At 34.1% G+C, this 16481-nt stretch overlaps 1 protein-coding gene across 8 annotated transcripts in view; it reads right to left on the bottom strand.

The window, feature by feature from the left end:
- LOC118737481 (RNA-binding protein Nova-1) overlaps positions 1–16117 on the bottom strand; it is a 290538-nt gene extending 274421 nt beyond the window's left edge. For 2 of the 8 annotated variants that reach the window (XM_036468008.1, XM_036468018.1), the window contains exon 1: positions 15986–16117. The gene's annotated coding sequence lies outside the window, so the exon portion shown is untranslated. The other 6 variants (XM_036468019.1, XM_036468020.1, XM_036468011.1 and 3 more) reach the window with 5 other exon arrangements.
- Positions 16118–16481: the final 364 nt, after the last annotated feature.

Below are 16481 nucleotides of genomic sequence, written 5' to 3'. Positions count from 1 at the left end.
GAAGAGGAAGAGGAAGAGGAAGAGGAAGAGGAAGAGGAAGAGGAAGAATGGAGGAAGATAAAGGTGAAAGGCAGATGAAAATGAAGTTGAATATGGAAGTGTAGGTGAAAATGAAGTTCAAGAACGAAAAATGACACTGTGGACGGCACAACGCGGAAACCGGTTTGTCTCATTCAAGATTAAGGTTGAAGAAGAATGGTAAGATGAAGATGATGTTTAGGATTAAGATTAAGAATGAGATTGAGATTATTCTTTAGATTTAAGATTTGTTTGGGTTGTGGATTTGCAATAACTTCTTATTTTTGCAAAAAGATGTGCCACCTGATGAAAAAATTAAATTCAAATTATTTTTAAATTAAATCAATTATTACACTATGAGTATCGATCGAAATGGATCTGAAAAGGCTTTCTTTCTTAATTATATGCAGGAGGGTTGCCACCTGTTTCAAAAAGCAAGTTCAACTTAAATGAAGGCAGAACATTGAAATGTATGTATATCCTGATATGGATGTCAGACGAAAGAGGGTGTGGTTTGAAAATATTTTTCAGAGGGTTTCCACCTTATTATAAAGTTAGATTCAATATAAGCAATAGGCTAAATAACTTAAATGTTTTGAAGTATCTAAAATTATTTTAATAATTCAAAATGGCTGCGACAGATATTCTGCATGCTGCCATGTTTTTTTTATTTGGTTGCACACTCTTGAAACTTCACAGATATTTTGTATTTGGTGCCAACGTCCATTGCCACTAATATAAACATTCACTTTAAAAACTTCCAAAAGTTATTAAAAAACAATTATGACTTTTTCGAGTGACAAAAAAAAATGCAATTTCGGTACTTTATCGCCTAAATAAAAGTTTTAAGACAAAAATTTATTAGACTTACAACTTCAGGAACTCCATTGATTGAAACAAATGGAAGATGAGTGCTTTGCGTTTTTTTCTGGCTAGACAAGGATGTTACACAAAAAAAAACAACGCGTGAGATTGGCACATATATGTATGTACATTAGGGTGCCTTACCAAAAAAAGTTACGGTTTTCCAGCGGAATTATAAAATCTATTCTATTTTAGGACTTCCGGCAAAATATTTCGAAAAAATATGTGGACCTATTTATAGTCAAAATAAAGTCGACACTAAAGTTAGTTGCACTTTTTTTGCGAACATTCCATGGCAAATTATGAATCGATTTTTTTGACTATTAATGTGCCTCTTAATATTTACGTGAGCTGAATCGAACCTCCTTATACATATATTTTGGATCAGTTGGTAGAACATTTTTATGCAGACCTTTTATTTAAGCTTAAACTTTTCTATCATCTGTGCTATTTTTAGTAAAAAAAAATTTAACTCGACTTTTGGAAGTATTTGCAAACCGGTTGAGCTCACGTAAATATTAGATAATTTTTTTTTTTGAAAGTCTTACACCCAAAAAAATAAAGAATATCTCTACTGCTTTATAAATGGAAAATTTGTATTAAAATGTCACATTATTGAGCTCTTTAAATTTTTTATAAATAAGGCCATTAATCTATACATATAATTAAATTATAACAGGCCGACGTCTGAACATTATAGATATTGAAGAAAAATTTATAGGGGTCTTTATTAGAGAAACAGAAGCCAAATAAACATTTTTTAGCATTTTTGTCTTTCTGTCTGTATGTTTGTACGCGCATCACTAATGCATGGAATTAAATGCAGTTCTCACCGATGCATTGCTAGAGGTCTAACTTAAAATATAAAAAGAAAAAAATAAGATAGTTGCCACCTGTTTTCAAACTGCAGTTTAATTAAATTTATAAGATAAAGTTAATATTGTAATATGACTGCCAAAAGAAAGAGGTTTAAGGAGGCTTGCAGCCTAAGTTATTTTTGTTGATGGCTGCCACCTGTTTGAAAATTTTAATTCACTTTAATTGATAAGATTACGTGAATATAACAATATGGGTATCGAACCGAAGAGGTTTAGGAAAGTTTACTACCGAAAATATTTTTTAGGAGGGTTACCACCTGCTTTAAAAAATGTATTAAAATAAATTGATAAAATAAGTCAAATATGACAATACGGGTACAGCACAAAAACACTTTTAAGGCGCACTTAAGCACGCCGGGCATTTGCTAGTAAATACATATGCATATAATAAACTGTATAGTTCCGATGGAAAAACGCATGGTTTTTTTTTTGTATAGAGAGTGGCGCATACTAATGTGCATGTGTTTCCTGGTGACAAATTTCCAAACTATGTATTTGTTGATAAGAATTTTACTACAAACCTCTATTAAATTAAGAAAAAATATTTCATAGCCTATCTTTAAAGTTCCATTGTGCCCTAAAAGCTGCGTTTATCTATGAAAGCTTGTACTTGGAAACATTCATACGACTATGAATTTGCAAATACATACATACATATGTATGTACATAGTAATTGTTTGCCTGTGCATGTGTTGTCCGCAAATTTGTTCAGCTCTCAGCATGACATTTGACCATTGGAATTTTTTCTTTTGAGCATTATGTAGTACGCATGTGCCGCACTGAAAAATAAATCAGCCAAGGCGAAGAGCCCACTGCCGCGCAGATTTCCATTGACCCAACTAGAAAAGGACCAACCATGCAAAGCCATATTCCACTGTAACTATACATACATATGTACATACATATGTGCATTCATACACAGTAAATAAGTATGGGCTTTGGCGCTTTGGCGTCAATGTAGCGGCGTTTAGGAAGCTACTGAAATTTCCTCAGTTCTTAATATACACACAGTCACAGATATGTAAGTATGTCTGTTCATTCATATGTGGACACCCTCAGTTAAGGAAGCCAAAAAAACTTGTCATGCCTTTCTTCATTGAAATTTACCACACGCTTTACTAGTGGAAATTGATTTCACGCTGCAGCTTTAAATCAATTAACAGCAATTTAGTTCTTCTCTTTTGTTTTGGCTTTGTTTTCGTGGTTGGAAAAGTGCAGCCTGAGGTTTGAGGAATGCTACTACACATACTTGCAAAGCTTGTTTGTATGTACACGTGTATGTTGTTGAAAATCTTTTAATGTTGCATTTAAAATGCTTGCTGGTATTGCTATGCCACCAATGTCGTGCTGCGTTTTAATTGCATTTCTATGCATGTTTTTATGTCTGTATGTACGAGTATATCCATTCGTACCTACATATGTACATATGTATCAATTACAAACTGTCAATTTATTTAATTTTTTTCTTGTACTTATGTATGTACTTATTTTCTTTTGGTTTTGTTTTTTCAATGTATACGTATTATGCGCCAATTATTCGGAGCATCCTTTTCGAAATTTTTCAAAATTAATCGATATGCAAATATCTGTGCAGCAATAGGTAAATAATAAGAAATATGAATATGTGTATGCTAGGGTGGTCCAAAAATACACGTGAAAAAGTAAAGCCGGAATTTTTATGCTCTCACCCCCTAGGATTGTTCTATTTTCTTATTTTAAAATTAAAACATATTTAGAGGTCGCTCCAAACGCCCAAAGTTGTCCATGTATTTTGCATGGGGAAAAAACAACTTTTTTCACCAGTATTTTTGGACCACCTTAGCATAAACATATTCATATTTCCTATTATTTGCCTATTGCTGCACAGATATTTGCATATCGAATAATTTTGAAAAATTTCGAAAAAAAAATTTCTTTTGATTTAAAAAAAAAATAGAGGTATACTTTTTTTCGACATAGAACAATCGTAGGGGTGAGAGCAATACAATTTCGACTTCACTGGACCACCCTGGTGTATACTCATACATACCCTTGTGGTCAGCTGATTAAGTGACATATTGACCAGTTTTGCCTATTTTTCTTTTGTTTATGATTTTTTGTAAAAAATTATTAAAAATCAACGCGATTTTCTAGCGGTTAAAAAATGCACATCAACCTATGTACTAAAATTTAATAGGCTCTAAGACTGCATACCTGAAGTTTTTATACAAAATTTTAATAAAAACTTTAAAATTTTTGGGCGCAATTGTTAAAGTTTGTTGAATTTTTATAATTTTTGTAAGAAGTTTAAATGTGGATTTATGTGGCGCTGGTTATGTGATATGCCTTTTATAAAAACAGTAAATAGACAAAAGAAAAATAGGCAAAACTGGTCAAAATTTCACTTTTTTTAATCAGCTGACCACAAGTGTACGTGCTTATTTTAGTTTGAAGATATGTAAATTTTTGACTGATTTACTCAGCTGCAACAAAAGTAATAATAATGATAAGCCCGCCGCAAATATCGTATATAAGTACATATGCATGTATAGGGTGATTCAAAGGTGGTGCAGATTTTTGCCAGAACTTATTTCTGATATGTTAATTTTTTTTCAGACAATTTGTACTACAAGCTTTACCAAACTTAGTCATGGGGCAGCACTCAGTTGAAAGTGCTCCAAGCGTTTTATGCAATTGGTCGTTCTGCAAGACACATTAACAAGCAAAACTGCCACATTTGGGGTTATGAAAATACAAGAAAAACCTATTCACCTACAACGAATCACTGTTTTGTATGGTTTTTGGGATGGCGGAGTCGTCGTACCATACTTCTTCGTCATACGTCTTCCATACTTTGGACTTAGACAATATGTGATTTCAACAGGGCGATGCCACTTGCCACACAGCGCATAAAACAATGACCCTATTGCGAACGAAGTTCCCTGGACGCATTATCTCACGAAACAATAAGGTCAAATGTCCGCCGAGCTCTTGCGATTTAACACCATTGGATTTCTTTCTCTAAAAGATATACCAACAAGTCATGCAAAATGATGAAATAAAAAAGGTTTATTCAAACAAATTTAGTTGTATTTTATTTATAAAACAAAATCTGCGTTTTTTTTAATCACCCTTTAATATGAGTATGTACTACGTATGCGTATACAATTGAGGTATTCACAAAGGTATCTTAAGCGTCGTATTGTTGTACATATGTCGTAAACTTTAAACGCTTAAAAAATATATTAAGGGGGCTCACTAAGTACCATCAAAGTCATAAATATTATGAATTTTCGCTGTTTTAAAGAATAGTTAGCTGTGGCTTTAAATTCTCTAAACATTTATTTAACCTTTCAAAGTTTACGACATACAACAATACGACACTTACGACACTATTGTAAATCCCTTAAATGTGAATGCAAATGTATGACTTGGTGGACAGCAATTTTTAAAGGCCAAAACGTCACCGGTAACAAAGCGTACATAGAAACATAATTCCACACATACTTACATAGATATTTATAGCAATTTAAGTTTAAATGAAACTTTTTTCAAATTAAATGAAACCTTTTTCAGGTCAAGCGAAACCATTTTCAAATTAAATGAAACTTTTTTCAAATAAAGCGAAACCTTCTTAAAATTAAACGAAACCTTCTTCAGATTCAATGAAACTTTATTCAAATTAAAAGAAACTTCCTTTTAAGAATGTTTCATTTAATTTGAAAAAAGTTTCATCTAATTTGAATAAAGTTTCATTGAACCTGAAAAAGGTTTCATTTAATTTGAAAAAAGTTTCACTTAATTTGAAAATGGTTTCATTTAAACTGAAAATGCTTTACATATGTTCATAGTAGGTTCATGTAAGGCTTCCCATTCGGTAATGTCATGTACCCATAAATATATCGGCCTTAGGCGCTATACATTCCAGGATGCATCTTTTTTTCACGACGATGTCCTAGGAAAGTCATACATCCATGTACCTATATACATATCGGTAATTCAAAGAACAATGTTTTAAGCTCAGACTAAGAGCGCAAACATGATCAGTGCACTGTCTTTGGAGTGTTTTCTAGCATTCGTCCGATTAATTGACATCTATTAAACGAAGCGCTTAAATGAAACCATAGTTTTTTTTATGAATGCAGACTTGCGTACAAGCGCTCGTATGCATCTTTGTATACGTTCTAAAAGTCATATATGACCAAATTTCCTACTGGGTTGTCCAAGACTTGCGCATACAAATGAACACAACCACTCCAACACACAAGCACATACACACATATTTCATAATAAAATGTGCTTTCGTGGGCACATTTTAGCGCTTGGCATTGAAACGAAAATTTGTGCTGCGAGCAAAACAGTCAATTCGTATACGCATATACATATGTACATATGTATGCGTTTGCTTGCACTTGCATGGATATGTGATACCCCTGTAGGATCTCGGCAAAGACTTACAGCACACCACAAGTGATTGTAAGAAGTCCAAAGTTTAGTCCAAGAACATGTAAAATTCTATTTACAATTAACATTGAATGTCCTAGGCTCGGACCAACTTTCCGCTTCTGCATTACATTATAACCAATTTTAGATAAAAAATAAATAAAGTAAAACTTTTGCCAGATGCGATTCGAACCGGGTTTCTCAGATTTTCTAAGTGGATACTCTCTCTACATGCCAACGCTGCACATGAAAATTCGTTGGCTAAGTGCCTACATATCAAACAAGAGAGAACAAAACTCACACCTTATGCATTACATTCGGACCACTTTTAGTACAATTCACCCATTTTACATTACATTGCTTTAAATTTTTAGACTATCTTTGTCCTGGTTACACTACTACTATACCTACGACTATATTTTTCGAGCAATTGGACCAATCTTTCCTTCAGGGTACCTTGTTGGCGCTCTCCCACTAACGCAACACTACTCCTCTTCACCCTCCTCACTTTGCAATGCAGGTTGCCATCAGAATGCTCCACCGACTGACCGGCTATCTTTTTGTTATCCAGCTCAGCAACACAGTGGTTGTGTGTTGTCAATTTGAGTTGAATGTTGGTGCTTTTTTAATTTTAAAATCTTAGGCACATGCATGCAGGTACAGATATGTATGTATGTACACACAAACATTCGAACGCAAGATTGCTCATTGCCCTGCAGCGGGGTCGGTTACAATTGTCGCTTTCGTACTAGTTACATTATTAGTTGCAATAACATAGTATATTACGACGGCCGCTGTGGTGTAATGGTGAACAGTGCGCGCTTCCACTTCGCAGCACCTGGGTTCAAGCCCTGGGCAAAGCAACATCGCAAAAAAATTTTGAAAAAACGCACCCCCCTGCCCCTACCTGGTTACGCCCTTGTATTGGCTACATATTGCACCTTCTAAAGGTTATTGGTCGTTTTAATATAATAGTGCTCCCTTATTATATAAAAGAATTTTATCATTTAAATACAAATATTAAATTTTGAATACTTATCCATGTTCTGTTTCCGTCGTGTAACCACTACGCAAATATGGGACTGATAAGTACCAAAATAAAACAATACATATGTAGTACATAGCTACTACTTTTTAAATTATTTTGGTTTCTTTTAAAATATGTTTATATAAATGGGGCAATTCACGTCATGCGTTCCAGCGCCTTGAGCGGTGCAAAACAAGCTAATTTTCGACTAGCTAGGAAGCAGACAGAAAATGGGAAAAATAATTTGAAAACTATGATTTCTATAGATTTTTGTACGGGCTATACGATGGTACTATACTTTTTTTTTAATGATGAAAAAGTATCTGTGAAGTCCAACGAGAAAAAAACGGGTACTTTTACAGGCAATAAGTTACGCAGCGGGAGTCAATTGTCACCTGCTAGGACAAGTCTATGTTAAATACGACAGTAGAAAGCATCGGTGGTAGATTAGCGAGGTACCGGTATTCGACTCCAGAAAACTGGTGAATTCACTAGTTCCGCCGCAGGGCGGTTACACAAACACATGCGTATGTAACAGAGCAGGAGTGCTCATATGAGCGCAGCAAACTGACTAACGGACTGACCCAATGCCTACGATTCGCGAAGACCTCTCCCTTCACACTTTTAAGGCGACCTACAAGCCATCAAACCATGCACCTAATTTAGCCCAAGCTGTCGGCTTAGTAAAGTCACACACACAAGCCATAAGTGCAGCCCAACTGAGTTAAGGTACTCACTAGTAAGTATATCTCATATGTACATATGTGTGTATGTACACATGTATGTATGTACATTAGATTGCCTCACTCTCCATCCAATGAAAAATTGGTTCTCCTGCCCCAAAACTAATTAAGAAAATTTGTCCATTTCAAATGGCACGAATGTTATGCGAATGCAAATGTGTACATACGCACACAGTCCACTCTAATATTGTTGAAATGGCTCTAAGTCTGTCTAACCAGGGTGCGGACAATAACCGGCCTGAAGCTTCAGGCACTAAACGGTTAAGTAGTATATCAAGCAACATTGATAGGCCTTGAACAAGTACTGCTAAAAGTCTTATATGCAACCTAGAAATAATTTGAGATTCCTCCAGTGAAAGTGAGGGTCGGATTTAGAATCTGGAGACATTAAAAAATGTGAAATTAAAGGTCAATTGAAGGCCTTTCAAAAAGAAAAACGAGCTCATCACCGTGAAAGTCCTCTCGATTGATGGAAAACTAAACTAAAATACGGCAATCGTTCAGTGCAGCCGTCCTTATATACGAGCCTCTAAGTAATCGCCTCATGGGAGAAAAGGCAGCGAAATTACTTCATTTGAAATATAATATGCCCCTTTTGAACTTTGACTACTAGATTAAACACAGTATAGGTTAAGCACTCATTCAATATTTTAATAATTTAAAAAAAAATTTAAGATATAAAAACGATGACTTAAGTTGATTATAGCTTTGTTAATGTTATTCCTAACCTTCGCGATTGCGAATATAACATTTGAAACATCCCTAATCCACGCAAATACTAGTTTATGCTAATTTCAGCGTTATTCACGAGTTATGGTCTGATTATGGCAACTTAACGTAACTTACTGGCTCTCACTTAAAGATTCTCTTAAATGGATTTTGCTTATAATTGAACAGCCGAAACTTAACGTAACTTAATGTCACGTCGAATCTGTTTCATTTTGATTTCCTAAGTTTAACGTTCCATTAAGTTAAGTTAAGTTGCCATAATCAGGGTTTTAGAGCGCGGTGAAACCTCCTTTTTTCGAACAAAGAAAAAATAGAATAATATGATAACCAGGGAACGGATTTTTAGGACCTAAAAACCTATAAAAAAGGCAAAATAAAATAACGAAATAGGCTGGGAAAGGCAAAATAAAATAGCGAAAAAGGCAGGAAAAGACACTAGGTGTTGCAAAAAAGGCAAAAAAGGCAAAACAAAATAGCAAAAAAGGCAGGAAAAGGCAAAAAAAAAAGCAAAATAAGGTACCTAAAAGACAGAAAATACGAAGAACAATCAAAAAATACATTTATACTACAAGTAAAAAGAGAAAAACTATGAACTAGTTTCATTATATGAAAAATTTGTACTTTGAACCTTTGACTATTTTATCCTTTCGGGTTTCTAACTCATAAAACTTTAATCTGTATAGTTGTAGTAACATTGAACCACAAGATGCATTTTAAGTTTTCTGGCAGCATTTTCATTCGATTTTCGCGAAGAAAAGCCTTGAATGTACTAAATGTGCGCTCGACGTAAGTTGATAGAAGTGGAGCCCAATTTAAATATGGAACGTTTGAAACGTTCATATTATCAGAAATAAGGGCGTTTTCCTCGCCCTTTATAATTCTATCAACACCCCTTATTGTCTCCAAGCCTTCGTTAGCTGAGAAAACGGCTTTGAATTTTTCCAACACCAATTTGGGAAGAGGTCTCTACGCTTCTATAAGCCGCATGGGCAATGTGTATATTTTTTAATCTTAAAAAAATGTAAATGCTATAATCACTTTTTTAAAGGTAGAAAAGGCAAAAAAAGGCAAATATCTTAAAAACAGCAACATCAAATGTGTATATATGGAATGAGGGAAAGCTAAATCGTGGATATTCTTATTCGAATATACTCTATCTCTTTAGCAGAAAAAAAGGCAATTTCCATAAAATCCGTTCCCTGATAATAACTATAGGCCTGTTCGATGAATGTATTAAAAGTGCAGAACCGTGCAGTGCAGAACAACATCTGGCATTTATTGCAAGAAATTATTCGAGTATGGGGCAAGAAAAACCCTCATCGAACGCTTTTCCTACACTATGATCATGATTCAATAATACAAGGTTAGATAATTATTGACAGCTGCGGTTTGACACTCCCTTACAAAAGGTTGCATTTACGAAGGACAGAGAAAGGGCAAGAATGCAATCCCTTGTTTCGAAAATGGTAGTAGAAAAGTACGCAAAGTAGGCAATTAGTAGTGAAACTCCTTTTGTAAATTCTAATGTATTTGCAGGAAATCTGACATTTTAAACGAAATGTTGAACGTAATATTGATATATCTACGTGAATTACGTAATTTATATGCTATTTAGCCGTATAAAAACTGCAAAATGACTCAAAATAAATAAAATAAGACTACTATGAGATTGATGTAAACATCCAATGCTTAGGTTTTCATCAGTTAAATATGCTTCATATGCATATACAAATAAACATATTGCACAAAAGCTTATACTTTTATTTCACACCAAAGCTACACTGTTTCCATGTAAATTTGCAAAGAAGCAACACGGTGCCACTGCTAAGGGAGCGGTGCGAGAGAGACAACTGTCAGTTTATCGAACCTTGTATTATTGAATCATGCACTAGGATAATCTAGTGCACTCAACAAAGAGACCTTATAAAAGGCTCGCATTTTTTAATTCTGCTATCAGGTTCAAATTAAACTTTTAATTCAATTTGACACATTTTAGTAACGAAAGTTACTATATAAAATGTAAGTAACTTATAAATTTCTTACCCGATTTTCCTTGTAAGAACATCAATGCCTCTCTCTCTCTTTAAATTTTTTTATATTAATAAATTAACTCATTTAGGTCCTAAAACTTCTAGACACACTTTTTCGCTGACAAATTGTAGGATTTGAATGGGCTGATTTTTTGACAATACGAAGAAAATTTATTTTCGATGCCACCGTTGAAAATCAAAATCGCTGAAGAAATAACGGAGTCGTATAAGTTTACATAATAAATTTATTAAAAAGTTGTCGAAACGAAAATACAATACAATACAATACAAGAACTTGTATGCCGATCTTTCAAGCACCCAACAAAGTTTCCAAAACCTTTCAAAAGTGTAAAAAATTCGGTACGCTTTCTGAAAGAAAGCTCGGAAAAAATTCTTTACATCGCAACATTACTTCCATTGCTTTATTAATTTTTTCCGGACGCGTGTACACTATATTTCATCTTACAAAATTCGGCAAAAATTTGTAAAGGGAAAAAATGATTTATTTACCATTTTTAAGAGTTCTCTACATTTCCGATTACCCTGAAAGTATAGTTTGTAGTTTAGCCAATATGTTTTAAGAGAAGGCCTAGCTAATAGGGGGAAAAAGGTGGTAAAAAGTTACTCAAGTGACCATTAAAACATCTCATAAGCCCCGTGAAATATGCAATAGCCCCGTGAAATATGAATATTTTGACTTTATTACCAACGTACCTAGAATCGCCGTGACTAGAAGTGGGTAAATTTTTTGGAAAAAAAATTCCGGTTAGAAAATCAGCTATAATGTGCATAAGAAGGTCAAAAATGATGACACCTATAAATTGCGAAAAATTTTTAAAAATTTACCAAATGAGATTTTTAGATGTATTTTCACCGGTTCAGCTCACGATTTGAGAAGAATAATTTGAGAGCCAGAAAAAAGTCCACATTTTATAATTCACTGGGATCGCGGAAAATTTTTTTTTTGTTAGGCATCCTAATGCATGTATGTACATGCATATGTATGTATGAGAGTGTGTGTTCGTTCATATATTACTTACATACTGTCTTATGTACTTATGTATGTACATAATAATATAATAACATGTACATAGTAACAAATCATTCATTGATCGCTCAATAAGTGACCAGCAGCAGTGTTGCCAGAGAAAATTTCGTTTGGAGCTAAAACGGTCGAAAAAGAGAGCTAAAACGAGCTAATACTAATAGTAGTTAAAATGAAGAGCTATATATGTTTGTTAAGGTTGAGCATTTATTGACGTAAGGTTGTTTTTTACATTTTCGGCAATTTTAATTTAAAAAAAAACACAAATTTTATAAGTTTAAGTGCTGAAAAAATATTTTATTTATTTTTTTCGTTGCTATGGCACATATAACAGTGAAATTAAAATACTTTACAAGCGAAAAGTGACACTGAAGATTGCACAACGCCGAAACCGGTTTGTTTGCAAACTAAACTTGACAAGGGATGACGGAAATTCGTTCCAAAACAAATCACTTTACAAACTGTTAAAGTCTGTAATTTCAGATATTTGAATTGAAAAATTTGTTCGCAAAATTTTTCTGGAAAGTTTTACTTCCAGCTCTCCTTAAAGGTAAAATTAGTAATTAATTTTTGAGTTCTTTAACCTAGATCCATTTTATTAGCGCTCATGATTCAATAATACAAGGTTAGATAAAAGCTTTGTTTCTTAACAGATAATTATCACAAAGTATCACTAATTTCTGCTGAAAAGCGTTTCTTAACCCAAAAAACTAGCAGAAACTAGCAGCTCTCTCTCGTGCTTACGCTCTTCTTTTTTTTGGCTCTCCTGCTAATTTCAGCTAGTAAAAATTTTGTTGCGAAAATGGTAGTAGAAAAGTATGCAAAGTAGGCAATTAGTATGAAATTCCTTTTATAAATTCTAATGTATTAGCAGGAAATCTGTCATTTTAAACTAAATATTGAACGAAATATTAATATATCTACGTGAATTACGTAATTTATGTGCTATTTAGATGTATGAAAATTGCAAAGGGACTCAAAATTAAAATAAAACTACTGAGGCTTATGTGAACATCCGATCTAAAACCAATTTATGCTTTCATCAGTTAAGTGTGCTTCATATGCATATACTCTTTTTTTCAAGTAAATTTGCAAAGAAGCAACACGGTGCCACTGCAAAGGGAGCGGTGCGAGAGAGACAACTGTCAGTTTATCGAACCTTGTATAATTGAATCATGAATCATGATTCATGATCAACGCTTAAGTTTTGGCTTATATATACCAAAGACAACTAAAACTTTTTAGAGCTAAAAAAGTGCTACCTAGATAAATTTGAAAAGAACTAAAAAAAGAGCTAGGAGCTAAACCCAATTTTCGGAGCTAAATCAGTGATGGAAAAGTAGGCACAATAGTGCCATTTTTGGCACTTCCATTCACAGAGGCACTTTCGGCACAATTCATCCTGTTTGCGAACAATCATAAAATACAGAAATTTAGAATAAAATGCCACCATACAAAAAAAAAATCACATACTACATTATACATAGATTAAAAAAATATAAAAAAAGAAAATTAAAAGCACTAAACAATTAAAATAAGGGCCGTGAGAAATATTTGCAAACCGCTGAATTTATTGTGAATAGGCAGTACGAAAAGTAAGTTTTCGCAACAACAAGTCTTTAATTCAGGTTAGAGAGATTCTAAGGGCCGGTTACTCAATGTCTGGTTAACACTAATCTTCGGTTAAACCTAGTTATCGACGTTACCGACTCCCTGTTATATGCATGGAGTCGAAGTCGTCGATAACGATGTTTAACCGCAGATTAGTGTTAACCAGACATTGAGTAACCGGCCCTAAGCAGAGCAAGTTTCTGCAATACCCAAGGATTTTTGATATTTTTTTGACGGTGTCATACATTCTCGTCCATTAAAAAAAATTCGAACTAACTTTATATGGAAGAAAATGCATAAAATTGAAAACTTGGAATCTCTTGCTGAGCTTTTATAATTTTTTTTTTTTTAAGTTTGAAATACCGATTGTTATACATACATATATTGTGTTTATTAAATTATGAACTAGATTTTTATATAAAATCCATCGAAAAATAATCAATGAACAGAATAGGCGAAACTGGTCAAAATGTCTCACTGCCATTTCGCATATAGGTACCAGAGAACAGCTTTGAGTATGATCGAGCCTTTTTGATCACACTCACTAAAAATCAAGCACAAGCGAACGCCACACTCGGCTACTATGTGTTCGATCGAGATGCATACCCGACAGCTGCTTTGGTTACCAACGAGTCTGTTCGATCACCCTCGCTATAAATTGAGCACAAGCGAACACCACACTCGGACACCCGCAGCTAACCCGAAAATTTGTGTAACAATGAAACGGACACCCGAACATTGCGATAAAATGCAGGACAACAAAGAAATTTACGCTGAAGGTAACTGGCGCCAATATGTTCCCACAAAGCATACGAAAATGTTGTTGCTTTGTGCTTGTGCATACGCAATGAAAAAATTAGAAGCGAAGTAGACAAAAATGTGTTTGCATCTATTTCGTATAGTTTCGCGTGGAAAGCTGTGTGTGTATATATTAGAACACAGCCTAAAACTATGTAGGTACATAAATCCGTTTACAAAAAATAAATGTGCTCCGAGTGTATAGGGCTTGGGCATTGCCGATCTACACACATTTATACCTAAATGGATGTAGGCGTCGTGATGCCGCATTTTGTATGAGCAAAAATATAAGAAATGGTTAAATGTACACTTAAACAAACTACCGAAAAATTCAACCTTCTCTTTACCCTCTACGCACAAAAACTAAGAACACCGCGATGAGAAGGCAACATTTTTTGTACAAACAAAAACGTCATAAGCCAATCAAGAAAATTTTGTGCACACTCGGGTTGAAACTCGAACACCCGGGTATATTGAGCTGCAAAGCACCCGAACCCAATCAAGTATGTATGAAAAGCAATCGGGTGTTGTGGCCAACATGTTCGTCTTGAACTCAGTCGATAACGAACAATACTTCTGCTCGTATACAGAGAACGATGCAAAACGGGTTTTGTTAGATGATCGAGTATACACGAAAATCATGCACCCGCTGCAGATGTCAGATAGGTACATACATATATACATTTATATGTGTAAAAATGCCAGGTGTATTTCCCCTCCGTAATTTGAATATCGTGTAATTATACCAATAATTTATACATATAAGGAATCCTTTATAAAAGTTTTTTACTGTAATAATGTAGTTAATTAATAATTATTATATTACTTCAGTGTATTTTAAAAATATTATTTCTAAAAATACATTGTTCTTAAAACGCATCAACAAAATTTAATTTTGTGGCAGTTTCATCTTTTCGGCACTATTTTTGAAGACGAATTGGCACATTTTGAAATTCCATCCCTGAGTTAAATAGTAAATAAAGAGCTAAATCTAGCTCCAAAAGCACCAATTGGCAACACTGACCAGCAGACCAACCGGCCCACTAAAAATTTGTAAGTAAATTGATTGCTTCAACGGAGTTCACAGACAAATGTATTTAGATTGAGCGCAATTTCATTAAAGCGCGGTATGAAATTTTAAACTACACATACTACATATGTATGTACGTATATAAGTATGTACATACACATACATAAGCAAATGTATTACATATAATTTTGTATATTGTTGTTGGCTTGTAGTGCGGTGTAGCTATTCGTCTAACTTTTTAAACTAATTCTGATGTTTCGCTTACAATACACTTCCATATACATAAATATGTATGTATGCACATGGATAAACATTCTTTTGTTCTCTTTTTACCACTGAATTCTACTTCACAGCTGTTTGTCTTGTTTCGAGCCAATTTTTTTTAGTACATAAATCTTTAAGATATAAAAGCACACTTTTGTGTCACCGCTTCATATATTTCTACACAGTATTCGTTTGATTATTTCTTCTTGTTAATTTTTCTGCTTTTATTCTCAATTGACTTTTAGCTTCAATGAATGCTCCAAACCACTTCACTTTGCTTTACTGCCAGCCTTTAGCATCATAAATCGTTATTAGAAGAAAAATAATTTATCACATAAAAATGCTTTATACACCACACCAAACAGTAATATAGTATAGCGCTTGTAAGCACATAACTACAGTATGTAGAATGTATGCATAAATATAGTAGGTAAGCTAGCTATATATGCAGATACATCTACTTGTTTAATGGAAAATTGTGTATTCTAGATGTAAGAAATATTGAACTATGTAGGTATATACTAACAACCAGAAACTGATAGAAACGTACGCTTACGAATGCGATTAAATCGAAAGTGATGGCGAGTTAACGTCGCAACGAAAAGCAGCCGTTTTATGATTCTTCCATAAGCCCGAAAGCACATCAAGCACTCGCTGCTTTTCATGCGCATACGACATTCTCTCAGTTGCGCTCCTAGTGCTTATTGTGGTAGTGTTTTTATACTCTTGAATTACACACATGCATATGTACATATATAGTTGTATATTCCCTGCAGTAAAATTTAGAGACAGTCTGGCGAAGCGCTGAATCAGAACTACATACTTCAGATCTGTCTGCTGTTCGGGATAGTGGAAACTTGCGGTGTAAAAGCATAAACAGACGGCAGCGTTGATCCGGATCATCTCGGGAATTAACTGCAGTTCAAGTTAAGTCCAAGTTAGTCCGGATCAACGGTGCCATCTATTTAAGCTTTAAATGTAGAAATTCTCACTCAGTGGAGGCAGCTGTGAGTTTTCATATT

Source organism: Rhagoletis pomonella, unplaced genomic scaffold, assembly GCF_013731165.1.
Source record: "Rhagoletis pomonella isolate Grant_MI unplaced genomic scaffold, Rhpom_1.0 Rhpom_scaffold_00004, whole genome shotgun sequence".
Classification (NCBI taxonomy): domain Eukaryota; kingdom Metazoa; phylum Arthropoda; class Insecta; order Diptera; family Tephritidae; genus Rhagoletis; species Rhagoletis pomonella.
Note: the sequence above shows the minus strand (reverse complement) of the source record. Positions and strands in the feature narration are given on the sequence as shown.